Source organism: Chiloscyllium plagiosum, unplaced genomic scaffold, assembly GCF_037043375.1.
Source record: "Chiloscyllium plagiosum isolate Xiang-an unplaced genomic scaffold, Cpla_swu_hap1 HiC_scaffold_20, whole genome shotgun sequence".
Taxonomy (NCBI): domain Eukaryota; kingdom Metazoa; phylum Chordata; class Chondrichthyes; order Orectolobiformes; family Hemiscylliidae; genus Chiloscyllium; species Chiloscyllium plagiosum.
Window position 1 is genome coordinate 30512477 of NW_028270158.1, and position 15112 is coordinate 30527588.

At 40.8% G+C, this 15112-nt stretch overlaps 1 protein-coding gene and 1 long non-coding RNA gene across 11 annotated transcripts in view; one reads left to right on the top strand and one right to left on the bottom strand.

Annotated features, from left to right (window-relative positions):
* Nucleotides 1–15112, top strand: part of tnrc6a (trinucleotide repeat containing adaptor 6A) — a 172456-nt gene that overhangs the window by 23645 nt on the left and 133699 nt on the right. The window contains exon 3 of one of the 10 annotated variants that reach the window (XM_043711711.2): nucleotides 8625–8797. The exons of the other annotated variants lie outside the window; for them this stretch is intronic. The gene's annotated coding sequence lies outside the window, so the exon portion shown is untranslated. The remainder of the gene's footprint in view (nucleotides 1–8624; nucleotides 8798–15112) is intronic. 10 annotated transcript variants of the gene reach the window in all.
* Nucleotides 5169–15112, bottom strand: part of LOC148146590 (uncharacterized) — a 30530-nt gene continuing 20586 nt past the window's right edge. Inside the window, exon 4 of the long non-coding RNA XR_015760563.1 lies at nucleotides 5169–5370. This is a non-coding gene — a long non-coding RNA (uncharacterized LOC148146590). The remainder of the gene's footprint in view (nucleotides 5371–15112) is intronic.

Here is a 15112-nt window from a genome sequence, read left to right on the forward strand (position 1 = left end):
GGGTGGTGTATCCATGCATCTGTAATTCATGTCCTTCTAACTGGTAGAAGTATTGTTGGCGGACCCTCGGTGAGTAATTATTATGTATTTTATAAATGATATACACTGCTGTATCTCTGGTGGAGTGAATGTTGAAAGTGGAGGAAGTTGCCAGTCAAGCAAATTGCTCTATTCTGGATGGTATCATGCTTCTTGAGTGTTGTTGGAAATGCTATCGTCCAGGTAAGTTGAGTATTCCATCACACTGCTGACTGCGGCTGTGTAGCTGATGGACAAGCATAAGTGAAACAGGAGGGAAGGTTTCCCTACACAATTCCTATCCTTTGATCTGTTCTTGTAGTCATGGGATTTTTATCACTAGTACAGTTTCTGATCATTGGTAACCCCCAGAGTGATTGTGGGAGATTCAGCAATAATGAGGACATTGAACTTTAAGGAGTTGTGTTCGTTTTTTTTGTTTAAGATGGTCATAAATGTTACTTGTCTCTCATCAACCTAAGCCTGTAGGTTGTCAACAAGTGAGACGCTGGAAAAGCAGTGTAGGTCAGGCAGCATACAAAGACAGGAGAGTCGACGTTTCAAGCATAAGCCCTTCATCAGGAATGCACGAAACGTTGACACTCCTGCTCCTCAGATGCTGCCTGACCTGCTGTGCTTTTCCAGCACAACACTTTTGACTCTGATCTCCAGCATCTGCAGTCCTCACTTTCCCCTAAGCCTGTATGTTATCTAGGTCTTACTGAAAATACCCATGTCTAACTGCAGCACTTGAGTTGAGAATGATGTTGAACATTATGTAATCACCAGTGAGCAATCCATTTATGACCTTATGGTAGAAAGTCATGGATGAAATAGCCGAAGGTGATTTGATCTAGACCAATAGCTGTTGGAATGGAGCTCTTGCAGTACAGTGATAATGTCTCTACATCTGAGTCAGGAGACCTATATTTAAGTCCCATCTACTCCAGGGGTGTGTTATAACATCTCTTATTAGAGCAGTTTGAATAGGTGGTGAAATGCCTAGTCAGTGGAATGGGTCACTTATGTAGTCATGTCCTGACTTCTGAGCCAGGAGGCTTAGTTTCAAGTTCCACTTGTTACAGACTGTGTAATAGCATTCCTGAACAGGTTGATTAGAAAATAGCTAGTTAATGGAACGCTTGTCTTGCAACTGAAATTATTGAACTGCCAATAGCCACAATTACTTTGTTTGGGCTGGGTATGACTCCAACCAGTGGAGTTTTTCCCCTGATTCCTGCTGATGAAAATTTTGTTAAAGCTCCTGGATGCCATAGTTTTTTCAAATGCTATGTTGATGTTGAGGGCCATTTCAGTGTTCCATCCTTTTGTCCATGTTTGGATCAAGGATGTAATGAGGCCAGGAGCCATGTGACTGTGTTTGAACCTAAGCTGAGCATCAGTGAGTGGGTATTTCTTTGCAATTGTTGCTTGATAGTCCTGCAAATGATTCTTTTTATCACTTATTCTGTTCAGTGTCTAAGACAAACCCAAACAATTTTTCATGTGTTCAAGTAGTCACGAGTCTTGTAGCTGTACTGGAATGGCCAGTTCCCGAGCACATCTTTTAAGAATTGCTACTTCAGCTGTTTCTTTATAATCAATGTGGAGTGCAATGAATTGAGTTGGATGAGAAATGACAACTGTGATGCTGAGGGCCTCTGGCAGCCATGAATCCACTCAACACTTCTGGCTGAAAATAGATGCAACTATTACACTCTTGTTATTTGCACTAATATGCTGGGCTTCCTCAACATTGAGGATGACGATATTTGTGGGGCATCCACCTCCAAAGCAAATAAAAAGTTGAAATCCCTGACATTATAGAATAAAAGACTTCTTGACGACCAAAAATTCCGAAAAGATGAAGGAGGAATGAGCAATGTGTCGAAGTTAACTGAGGGTGGAGCGCTGGGTAGGAAATTAAACTGTTAGAAGGTGTGCAGAACCTGCAATGATACATCTAGATAAATTAACTGAATAGGCAGGAGTGGCAGCTGGAGTATCATGTGGAAAAAATGTATGGTTACCTACTATGGTAGGAGGAGATTTGTGGTGTCTGTTCATGAAACAATGTTAACTGTACAGATTCAGCAAATAATTAGGAGGGCAGTGGCATGTAGGTCTTTAATGTGAGATGTTTAGAATACTAGAATAAGGTTATTGCACTGGGATTTGCTGAGATCACATTTGGAGTTCTGCCCACTATTCTCATCTTCCTACCCAAAGAAAGGTGTGCAAGCAAAATCACTGAGTTGAGAGAGTTTCTCTGATGAGAGATTAGAGAACGTTGGCCAGTGTTATGTTATTTGGAAGAGCAGGAAGAAATTGCATTGAACTGTAGATTAAGAAAAGATGCTGCGAGATGCAGGAAGGCTGTTCTCCTCGTCTAGCGAATTCAGGGATCAAGTGATGTGCTGGGTAAGGGATCGACCGTTTCAGAATCAGTTAAGGAATAATTTCTTCTCACTATTCTGACCCTTCAGAATTTTCCATCTAGTGGGTTGTGGATCCTTAGTTATTGAATAAAAATCGAAAGAACTCGGGTGTTGGAAATTGGAAACAAAAGCAAATTGATGGGAACGCTCAACAGGTTTGGCAGCATCATCCCGTTAGCAGCTATTCATTCTTCCAGGCTAATCGTTGTCCACTACTGTGAGTTCAACTGCTCTCTCTCTTTGAGCTCTATCTCCACCTATCATTTATTCCTTACCCCCAAACTCCACCCTCTAATCTTCATAAAAATCAGCACTTTCCGAACCACCACCAGTTGTGAGGAAGGATCACTTCATGCAAAATGTTAACTGTGATTTCTCTCCACAGATGCTGCCAGATGTGCTGAGCTTTTCCAGTGATTTCTGTTTTTGTTCCTAAGCCTTGGTCATATGTAATAACTAAGTTTGGTAAACTTTTGAACTCTTGAGGATTGTAGGAAAATGGAAATGCTGAATCACTGTTTGATGGGCTACATAATGATCAAAGAGTTGGCACTGCTAGTCATGTCTTAGCTTTATGGGGATTGATGTTATTCTGTTTAATCTGTGCAATAGAGCGGAAAGAAAGCAATTACTGTAGTACTGTTTCAAATCCAGCTTGGATTCAGATACTCTTGCTTTAACTTTCTAGCTATAATAATAGTCATTAGCCTTTTTAACAGCTCATAGAAAATGTTATTAGACTGTTATGTATTGTAATACTGAGTTATATCTGCATTGATTCATGAAATGGTATCCCATTAAATTTTAATTGCAGCAATACAGCCCATACAATAGGGGACTGGGGGAATAGATAGATCAATCTTGCCAGCATTGCTAAATTTTAACTTCATATTATGTGGCAATTTGGTTAGTCTTTTCTCTGGTCAATTTCCTGCCGTTACTTGCTAATTGACCCTTAGTGGTGTGGGACTGGTGAAAAATGCAGAGACATGTTATATGGATACTGTTTACCTTTCATTGCCTCACTCAGGCGGCTGCTATTTGTGATAATTGGCAAGTTTTGGTTAGTTATTTGATTGTAAGATATTGTATCAAAGTTTAAACCTATTTCTCTATTCCTGATAGGGCAATATGCATGCTGAGTTGCAATTTGGGACTTCTTAGTCTTTGCTTTTAGCTACTTTGTTTTGTGACCTATAAGAGTTCATCTTACCTGGCTTGTGTAATGAATGAAAAACTGTATGGACTGTCTCTGTATGCGCACTCTAATTGTTATTGCCTCATGCTATTCTAAATTTTGCAGTTCATTGGAAGTAATACAGTGGGTACATTAATAAGGTGTGACATTAGCAAATGCATTGTAGTATTTTTTCGCCCATCAGTGACAAGTATGTTTGTGGCCGAAGATAGACTTGTCTATCATTTGTGTCCTGTCTGAGTCACAAAAAAACAGGGAAACCAGAATGTATGAAAGAGTCTGATTAGCTTGATGTTAATGGTCCACATTGAAATGACCATTTAAGAACTGATTGAAAAGCTGCATTGTTCAATCTGGTATGTATTTGACTACAAATGAGGGGACATTTGGCCAAAATATCCTTTATCCCAGCCTAATGAAATGCATTTTACATTGCATGCAGCAACTGCACTCAGGCTAGTCCGATTCTTGTTGTGGTTACAGGTTTGTTAATCCTGTAGGCCATACTTGCAGACAGTCTACTGCAAAATCCTTCTGTCATTATATGCCCCTTAAAAGAGAGGTCAGGATCGATAATAAGGGATGTGCTTTGCAACGGTTGTAAATGGTTATGAATGCTTGTGTTAAGGATGTCTGGAGTTGGAACAATTGCCCTATTGTGGCTGCAGAACCAACTGCTGGCCAGCAGTAGAAAAGGCTGTTATTAAAGGGCACTATTAAACAGTCTCCCAAACATGGTGTGGGAGTGAAGGGCCACATTCAAGTGCAAATGAGCATAATATTGGTTGTTGAATGTTCATAGTTTTTCAAACAGTTTAAAAACACTCATTTTGTTCAGTTCTTCCATCTGAAATCTCAGAAATAGGCTTTGAGAAGTTTGAGATTTGTTTTTTTAAATCCAAATAGTCTTAAGGCAAATGTGTATTTTGAGTCCATTCTAGATTTAAAAACTTGGGAATTTTTTTTGCTGACTTCGAGCAGTTCAATAAACTCTTTCTCTGTACACTTTCTCTTTGCAAGTCATGTTTAACACAAGACCACATTTCTCATTTATATAATTTGAGTTACTTTCATTTAAATGTCAGACTTGTTCTCTCACTACCAGTTCCAATGCAAGCATCTTGCCTGACATCCAAATCCCAAAGGTAAATTTGCTGAAATTCACAAACTTTGCTGAGACCCAGCAGATTTTACTTTCAGGTTACCACTAGATTCATAAGATTCCTATGTTGGGAGCTTGGCAGTGGCATGGATGTCTCCTGGAATAAAAGCATTCGGATTCAAATCTGTTGCAATAGTATTTGTTTCATATTACAAATGATTTTTTGGTACTTTATGTAAGGTTGCCCACATGTAATTGATTTCAAAATTATAAATAAAATTCAGTTTGGTTCATTTGTTAGTGAAATGATTGATACCAGTAACCAAAAGCAAATACATGTTGCAAACATTATTGGCCTGCATTGGAAATCAGATATGCTAATGAAGCATTAAACTGGCAGATTCGATGTAGTTACTGGTAGGAAGTTTATTGAAGATGTATTTTTGAAATTTTTTTTTGGTGTTTTAACTTGCAGTATTATAAAAAAGATCTTTGTTTCAGGCAACTTTAAGCATAAATCATCGCAAATATTCAGGAAACATTTTCCATTTCTCGCAACTCGTCAAGTTCTTGTTCTCCATATTATGGAATTGTTGGTAAAAATAACAAAAGGTCTGAAAAGATTAGAAGAATTAGTAATCAGTTTTTAACCGTTCAGCCATGTTTACAAATGAGAATTAAATGCGATAAAACAAAATTAGTGTAAATATGCCACTGAGCATTTATAGAATCATAGAGATGTACAGCATGGAAACAGACCCTTCGGTCCAACCTGTCCACGCTGACCAGATATCCCAACCCAATCTAGTCCCACCTGCCAGCATCCGGCCCATATCCCTCCAAACCCTTCCTATTCATATACCCATCCAAATGCCTCTTAAATGTTGCAATTGTACCAGTCTCTACCACATCCTCTGGCAGCTCATTCCATGCACGTACCACCTTCTGCGTGAAAAAGTTGCCCCTTAGTTCTCTTTTATATCTTTCCCCTCTCACCCTAAACCTATGCCCTCTAGTCCTGGACTCCCCGATCCCAGGGAAAAGACTTTGTCTATTTATCCTATCCATGCCCTTCAATTTTGTAAAACTGTATAAGGTCACCCCTCAGCCTCCGAAGCTCCAGGGAAAACAACCCCAGCCTGTTCAGCCTCTCCCTATAGCTCAAATCCTCCAACCCTGGCAACATCCTTGTAAATCTTTTCTGAACCCTGAAGAAGATTGATGAGGGCAGAGCAGTAGATGTGATCTATATGGACTTCAGTAAGGCATTTGACAAGGTTCCCCATGAGAGACTGATTAGCAAGGTTAGACCTCAGGGAATAAAGGGAGAACTAGCCATTTGGATACCGAACTGGCTCAAAGGTAGAAGACAGAGGGTGGTGGTGGTGGTGGTGGAGGGTTGTTGTTCAGACTGGAGGCCTGTGACCATTGGAGTGCCACAAGGATCGGCACTCGGTCCTCTACTTTTTGTCATTTACATAAATGATTTGGATGCGAGCATAAGAGGTACAGTTAGTAAGTTTGTAGATGACACCAAAATTGGCGGTGTAGTGGACAGTGAAGAGGGTTACCTCAGATTACAACAGGATCTGGACCAGATGGGCCAATGGGTTGAGAAGTGGCAGATGGGGTTTAATTCAGATAAATGTGAGGTGCTGCATCTTGGGAAAGCAAATCTTAGCAGGACTTATACACTTAATGGTAAGGTCGTAGGGAGTGTTGCTGAACAAAGAGACCTTCGAGTGCAGGTTCATAGCTCCTTGAAAGTGGAGTCGCAGGTAGATAGGATAGTGAAGAAGGCGTATGCTTTCGTTTATTGGTCAGAGTATTTAGTAAAGGAGTTGGGAGATCATGTTGCGGCTGTACAGGACATTGGTTAGGCCACTGTTGGAATATTGCGTGCAATTCTGGTCTCCTTCCTATTGGAAAGATGTTGTTTCTTTGGTGAATCCGTCTTCTGTGGGCCTGCAGCTGGAGATGGAGTGTGGCAGGACAGAGTGAAGCTGGGAATTTGAGCAAGTCAGAAGGGTTAAACTCCTTCAGAAAAATCTAGTCTTGTTTGCATTTAACATTTCGTGCAAACATAATGTCTGTGCTGCTTCCAGCATTGGGCATGGATAAGCAAGCCCTCTACTGGAAAAAAACTGAAATGAATTAAGTAGGCGGCTTGATTAAACAAGTTACTTTAGCTCTGGCAACACTTCATCTCAGCCTCTGGTAATATAAACACAGGCAGCTGAGTGTGCCTTACATCCAGTTTGCTTGGATAGAGTGAAACTGGGAGTTTACTTAGGGAGCATAATTAGTGAAGGGGTGCTGTTTTCACTTTCTACCATCAGCTTCTAATACTAGATCTCTTGAGGTGCAGTGGTAGTACCCCTACATCTGAGCCAGGAGGCAGAGGTTCAAGTCCAACCTGCTCCAAATGTGTCATAACATCCCTTGCACAGGTGATTGGAACATTGCCTCCAGAATTTTATTCTTGCTTTGGTACGAGGTAAGATACTGTGAGTTAATTTATTATAGTTTGTGAAGTTTAGAGTACGGCAGGACAGCTCGACCAAGTGAATTATATTTTCAGTAGTAATTGGGAAGTTGTGATCGCTTCAGTGTGTCCTTGACGCACAAACGAATGGGAACAGTAACTGTAAAAGTTTGAACTCTGGGCTTTGGATCTTGAGAACTGGCTGGATTCAGTGATGCAGAGATCTGTTGAGCTAGCAAGCTTAGATCGTTCTGCAGATTTGGAGCATATAGGTGGAGTGGGAATGCGTAACCCCCAAGTGATCAGGCTTACCAGGCAGCTAGTTGACATCGCCAATACCCAAAATGAAAATCTAGTTAAAAGCAAAGATGGTTCCTCAGAAGTCCAGTTAGATCCAAGTCCATGGTATCGCAGGTGGCTCGGTGCACAGGAGGGGTGAGAGAAGAGTGAAATGGCAATAGTGAGAAGAGTTCATTAGTTAAGGAAGCAGATGTGTGCATTTTGTGGTTGAAGTGATGTTGCCTTCCTGATGCTAGGGTAAGGGATGTTACAGAGCAGCTACAAGTCATTCTTCTGAGGAGGGTATCTAGCCAAAGGTTGCGATCTTCATCGGTACCAATATAGTAGGCAGAGATGGAGACATGAGTTCCTGAAAGCTGATTTTAGGAAGTTTAGGAAGTTAAAAAGCAGGGCCTCGAGGAAGAGTCTCAGAATTGCTCCCAGTGCCACTATTGAGCAATTGAACATATGACGAGAGAATTTGTGTAGGAGTAGGACATCAGGTTTGAGGAATTGAGACTAGTTTTGGAGCGGTTAGGGCCTGCATAAGATGACCAGCTTGCCTTAATAGGACAGTGACTGACATCCTTACAGGAAGATTAGTGCTGTTGAGGGATTAAACAAGATTAGCAGAAGGATCAGAACCTAAGGGAGCTCAGATTTGTTTACCACCTATCTGATAACTTGAAGTAAAGAGGTAGTGATGAAATTAGAAAGTAGCTGAAACATATACAAGTATCAAATAAGATCACAATGTGCAATGATGTTATAAAGACCAAGTCAAGGCACTTTTTCTGCACGCTTACAAAATTCACTGCAAGATAAATGATTTGAAGGTGGAAATGGAGGTAAATAGGCATAATTTAATTGGTATATAGAGACATGTAATGATCAATTTAATACTTTACAGATGCTGACTTGTTCAAATCCCACCATGACAGCTGATGCAATTTCAATTCGGTTAATAAATCCTGTGTTGAAAATCAAATGTCTGTGATGGTGACTGTGACAATTACCATTGCTGTAAAACCTCATCTGGTTCACTTATATTCTTTAGGTAAGTAAATTCTCAAACTTACCTGGCCTAGCTATATGTCATTTCAGATCCATGTGGTAACTCATCAGAATCTTCTGAAATGGCCTCGCAAACCAATCAGTTCAAGGGTAATGAGGGAATGGACAACAAAGGCCGACCCTGTCAGCAATGTCCACATCCAGTGAACGAATAAAAACAAACTTAAAAGGATATTCGTCATTCAGGAAGAATAGGAAGCAGGGTAAGGAAGTTGAGTACTCCTGTGGTGAGAGGATCATGTAACATAGGATCCAAGATGTGGAATTTATTTGGGTGGATCGAAGAAACACCAAGGGGTGGCAAGTGTTGATGGCATTTCTTTATAGACAAATTGTAGTAATATTGTGCATTATGAATCAGGAAATTGGAGATGTCCGTAACATAGGTAATACAGTAATGATGAGTGACTTCAACTTTCATTGTGACGAAAAATGTTATTTGAGCATGACCGGAGTGCTGAACAACTCTATAATGCTGATGTGACTGGGTTAATTTGGCAATGCTTTCAAAGCATAAACTTTGCTAGTGCTGATGAAGAGGTTGCTCGTGGTTTTAAGTGTGAGTGTGCATAATACATGTAACAACAGCTTAGCCTTTCTTGTAAGGATTAACCCTTCCATCTTTGGTCTCATGTATCCTCCAACCCCACCATTGATGCAACCACACACATTGCACCTGGCTGAGCGTCAGAATAGTAAAACTGAAACAAATGTCTGTTCAGATTGAATTGTCTGAAATGAAATGCATGTGATAGTGCAGAATCCAGTGGCTACAAGTTAATTAACAGGTCAGTAATTTGTTACAGTCTTGTAGGGCTGCAGCAGTAATATGTCCATTAATTTATTTTACCAATACTAGCAAGTTGCACAGATTAGTGTGCCATCTGAAGATAATAGTTTAAATATTTTAATAAATCCCCACAAACTGGGCTTAAGTCTTAATCAAGATATAAGAATGAGGAAACTAAGCTGTATAGTTTACTTTATTGCAGATCTGGGAGGGGAAGAGGAGTTTAGATTTCTCAAAGAATTAAAGTTGGATACTTCATTAAATTATTGGACTTGAATAGGATACCTGTATTTTATCTTAGAAGTATTTTTGGATTCTTGGTTTTCTGTTGTTACAATGTATTTTTAGTGACCTGTTTAAGTGCAATTTTTTCTTCCCATTTCAACTTACATAGCCAGCAATGTTTGTTGTTGCAAGATAAAGTTGGTGTTGTGCAAATCTAGGAAGGCACAGATTTTCTTATTGCTTCCCCTCCCACCTGGATTAAATCTGGATATAGTCGAAATGTATTGGAACTGCAGAGAACTAAAATTCCAAAATATTTTTGTTGTATCGTGGGGTGAAAAGTTAAATTGAAGTTGGAAATCCGTTAAATGGCTATGCAGACTAGAAGGACCAAATGGCTAATTTATACTATTTCCTGCAATTTTATATCCTGACAAGCATTCTGCCATCAATTGGTATGACCAATAATTGATTAACCAGTTCATTGGCAATACTGAGTTTGCATATCAGTGGAAGAAATCACGTTTTGTTGAATCTTTTCATTTTGGAGTCGGGGTAGTTTGCAAGAATATGAATTCAAATGGAAACCAGTATTTAAAGGACGAGAGGAGAATACTTATTGCTTGGCGAATAGACGCTGATTGGATAAGGTGTTCCAATGGAAAAGGCACCTAATAATAGTTAACTGTCAAGAATTTGTTTAAATTTTAAACCAATTGTATTGACTCATTGTTCAGAGCATTGTGCTCAATGAACCAGTGAAGATTTTGTGGAATTGAAACGGGTGCAGTGATTGTACATGTTCTTTGTCTTCAAAGCCCCCACACAGCCTTGAGTTATGACTACATGTAGTTTCCAGTACATATGTGAGCACTACACTGCAATTCTAATTCATAATACTAAACGAATTTGTCATGTGCATTTTATATTGAGAAAAACTGTATAATACAGTGAAAAGCTTTTCCACTGTTGCCACGATCTGGCACCATTTTGAATAGTTTTAAGAATAAGAAAAAAAAACCTGTCCTTCAGTCCTGACCCAGCTCATCAGTCATGGCTGTGCTGTCATCCCCCTACCATCTTGTTGCCATCTACACTGGATCTGACAAATGGATGCCACTCTTCAAACGCCATTTTTTGCCACTGCGCCAATTCTCCTCCGCTGTCTTGATGCGACTTGTGCCGGACCAATCTGTGTCAGAGTTGCACTTTTCACTTCTGGACCCACCTTTGTTCAAGTCACTGTGATGCCCTTTCACCACCGTTTCGCTAATGCCAGTGCCAGACCCAATCAACGACAAAGTCACCGATCCTCGGCCACCTTTTGCTGCTGGGCCTAACTCACCAACGTTGCCTCCACCAGTGTAGCAGCTTCTGCTTCCAATGCCTGGTCCCATGCTCATCCTAGAAAAATAGAGAAGGGCTCACATGCAGCCACTACAAAGTCCAGGCTGGGCCCACTTGAGTCCACATTGGGATTATCCACGATATGTTGTCAAGTGCAAGATTGGGCACTGGATCTTGCGAGTACAGGCTGGTTAGATGCAGTCAGTGCCTTGGTTGTTGTACGCAGCTAAGAGGATATACTGTTAGAATCCACCAGTCTTTGGAACATCTGATGTACATGTCTGACATCACGCCACTTAAATTCATTTCTTGACTCGCAAGGCGATGTTCGCTATAAAATGCAGTTTTGCATTTGGACGATCCTGAATGTGCGAGGAATTGCACCAACACCAATTTAGGATTGCCAGTTGAGTTCATGATATGGCACTGGTTCATGTACTTGAAACAACAAACATTAATTTATTGGCCCTGGTTTTGCAGACAAAGCACATGCACTGTGCCTATTTCAGCTCAACAAAAGACATGACAGTCATTTTCTGAATCAGCCTGCCTGGTTTAAAATTGACAGTTGACTGCCAGTCTTTGTTCAATCAATATTAGAGTCGTAGAGATGTACAGCATGGAAACAGACCCTTTGGTCCAGCCCGTCTATGCCGACCAGATATCCCAACCTATTCTAGTCCCACCTGCCAGCACCTGGCCCATATCCCTCCAAACCCTTCCTATTCATATACCCATCCAAATGCCCCTTAAATGTTGCAGTTGTACCAGCCTCCACCATTTCCTCTGGCAACTCATTCCATACAAGTACCACCCTCAATGTGGAAAAAGTAGCCCCTTGGGTCTCTCTTATATCTTTCCCCTCTCACCCTAAACCTATGCTCTCCAGTTCTGGATTCCCCGACCCCAGGGAAAAGACTTTGTCTATTTACCCGATTCATGCCCCTCATAATTTGATAAACCTTTATAAGGTCACCCCTCCACCTCCAACTCTCCAATGAAAACAGCTGCAGCCGGTTCAACCTGTCCCGATAGCTCAAATCCTCCAACCCTGGCAACGTCCTTTGTAAATCTTTTCTGAACCCTTTCTACTTGGAAGGAGACCAGAATTGCACGCAATATTTCAACAGTGGCCTAACCAATATCCTGTACAGCAGCAACATGACCTCCCAACTCCTGTACTCAATACTCTGACCAATAAAGGAAAGCATACCAAACGCCACCTTCACTATCCTATCTATCTGCGACTCCACTTTCAAGGAGCTATGAACCTGTACTCCAAGGTCTCTTTGTTCAGCAACACTCCCCAGGAACTGACCATTAAGTGTATAAGTCCTGCTAAGATTTGCTTTCCCAAAATGCAGCACCTCGCATTTATCTGAATTAAACACCATCGGCCACTGCTCAGCCCATTGACCCATCTGGTCCAGATCTTGTTGTAATCTGAGGTGACCCTCTTTGCTGTCCACTACACCTCCAATTTTGGTGTCATTTGCAAACTTACTAACTGTACCTCTTATGCTCGCATCCAAGTCATTTATGTAAATGACAAAAAATGGAGGACCCAGCACCGATCCTTCGGTACTCCAATGGTCACAGACCTCCAGTCTGAAAAACAACCCTCCACCACCACCCCGTCTTCTACCTTTTGAGCCAGTTCGGTATCCAAATGGCTAGTTCTCCCTGTAATTCCATAAGATCTAACCTTGCGAACCAGCCTCCCATGGGGAGTATAGTCGAACGCCTTACTGAAGTCCATATAAATCACATCTACTGCTCTGCCCTCATCAATCTTCTTTGTTACTTCTTCAAAAAACTCAGTCAAGTTTGATGCACATTTTTTCCCATGCACAAAGCCATGTTGACTATCCCGAATCAGTCCTTGCCTTTCCAAATACATGTACATCCTGTCCCTCAGGATTCCCTCCAACAACTTGCCCACTACCGAGGTCAGCCTCACCGGTCTATAGTTCCCTGTCTTTACCGCCCTTAAACAGTGGCACCACATTTGCAAACCTCCAGTCTTCCGGCAGCTCACCTGTGACTATCGATGATACAAATATCTCAGCAAGAGTCCCAGTAATCACTTCTCTAGCTTCCCACAGAGTTCTTGGGTACACCTGATCAGGCCCTGGGGATTTATCCACCTTTAACCGTTTCAAGACATCCAGCACTTCCTCCTCTGTAATCTGGACATTTTACAAGATGTCACCATCTATTTCCCGACAGTCTATATCTTCCATATCCTTTTCCACAGTAAAATCTGATGCAAAATACTTGTTTAATATCTCCCCCATTTTCTGTGGCTCCACACAAAGGCCGCCTTGCTGATCTTTGAGGGGCCCTATTCCCTCCCTAGTTACCCTTTTGTCCTTAATATATTTGTAAAAACCCTTTGGATTCTCCTTAATTCTATTTGCCAAAGCTATCTCATGTCCCCGTTTTGCCCTCCTGATTTCCCTCTTAAGTATACTCCTACTTTCTTTATACTCTTCTAAGGATTCACTCGATCTATCCTGTCTATACCTGACATATGCTTCCTCCTTCTTCTTAAACAATCTCTCAATTTCTTTAGTCCTCCAGCCTTTCCTTTCACCCTAACAGGAATATACTTTCTCTGGATTCTTGTTATCTAATTTCTGAAGGCTTCCTATTTTCCAGCCGTCCCTTTACCTGCGAACATCTGCCCCCAATCAGCTTTCGAAAGTTCTTGCCTAATACCGTCAAAATTCCCCTTTCTCCAATTTAGATCTTCAAGTTTTAGATCTGGTCTATCCTTTTCCATCACTATTTTAAATCTAATAGAATTATGGTCGCTGGCCCCAAAGTGCGCCCCCACTGACACCTCAGTCATCTGCCCTGAAGAAACTATCTGGAAGATGGAATTAAAACTATTCACCAGAAATGGTGAAAATTAAAGTTATCAAAAAAAGTCCTGGAAACGTGCATTTGAGATGGAAATAAGAGTACAATGAGGTTTTTGAAGGAGTTATTGAGGAACAGATACACAAAAGTGAGAATCATTTTGTGGAATATGGTAAGATTATACCCACAATCAAAACAATGCAGAGTCCTTACTTCAAGATTTAGATTCCTGAATGCCTGGATGAATAATGATGCTTGAATTTTTGGAAAGCTATTTGGGAGATGTCCATCTGCCACTAGTCATGCTTTTGGGGTATCCACATGGCATTGATAGTTCCAGACCAGAATAAATTGACTTTTTCCTGTCAGGCAGCTATAATGGCATGCTCTAGAAGTGGGAGTGTTACTTCAGGTGATTGTTGAGGCATTGTTGTTGTGACCCTTCGTTCCTATTTGGACTGGGCAAATAGTCTTACTTTGACAACCAGCAGAAAACATGAAGGAAATAAAACTGTGTGCATCTCCACCTCGTGTGCACCCCCCCCCCCCATCCAATCTAGTAACAAATTTAATTTTTGAAAGAACATTATAAATGAATACTGCACCTGGAATGAAAACGTGCTTAAATGGACAGCATCTTCTACTGAACAAAAATCCAAAGAAAGGTGGATATGAGAAATCAGAAAAACAGAAATTGCTGGAAAATCTCAGGTCTGTCACCTTGCAGCGAAACCAAAGTTAATGTTTTGAGTCCACTGACCCTCTTTTAGAACTGACGGGGTCACTGGACCTAAAACATTAACTTTGCTTTCTTTCCATAGATGCTTCCAGGCCGACTGAGTCTTTCCAGCAATTTTTGTATTTGTTACAAAATAATCTCTAGAGCAGAAAGCATTGCATATAGATATTGTTTCATTATATTCTTAAGTGTAATAAAGCAACTCACAGCCTTTGAATAACTATTTTTAGTGCCATCACTATTCAGGCTAGCACAGCTAATATACACGAGCCACAAATTAATGAACAGTTAACTTGCTTTTGCCTATGCCAGTTGACAGAGGGTTGCTTGTCAGAAGATTGAACTTGTATTTTCCTTCAACACCAGAACTAGTTGGGCAAAACATGCGTAGGGAGGTGGAATTTAATGCATACAAGTGTAAAGTTTTATGCATAAGATGGAGAAATGAAAGCAAAGACTGAAGAAATAGTTTGAAGATTGTCGAAATGTTAATTCTGGATACATGGACTACAGCTTTTCTTATCTGTAATTACCAAGAGTATGCCATGGGAT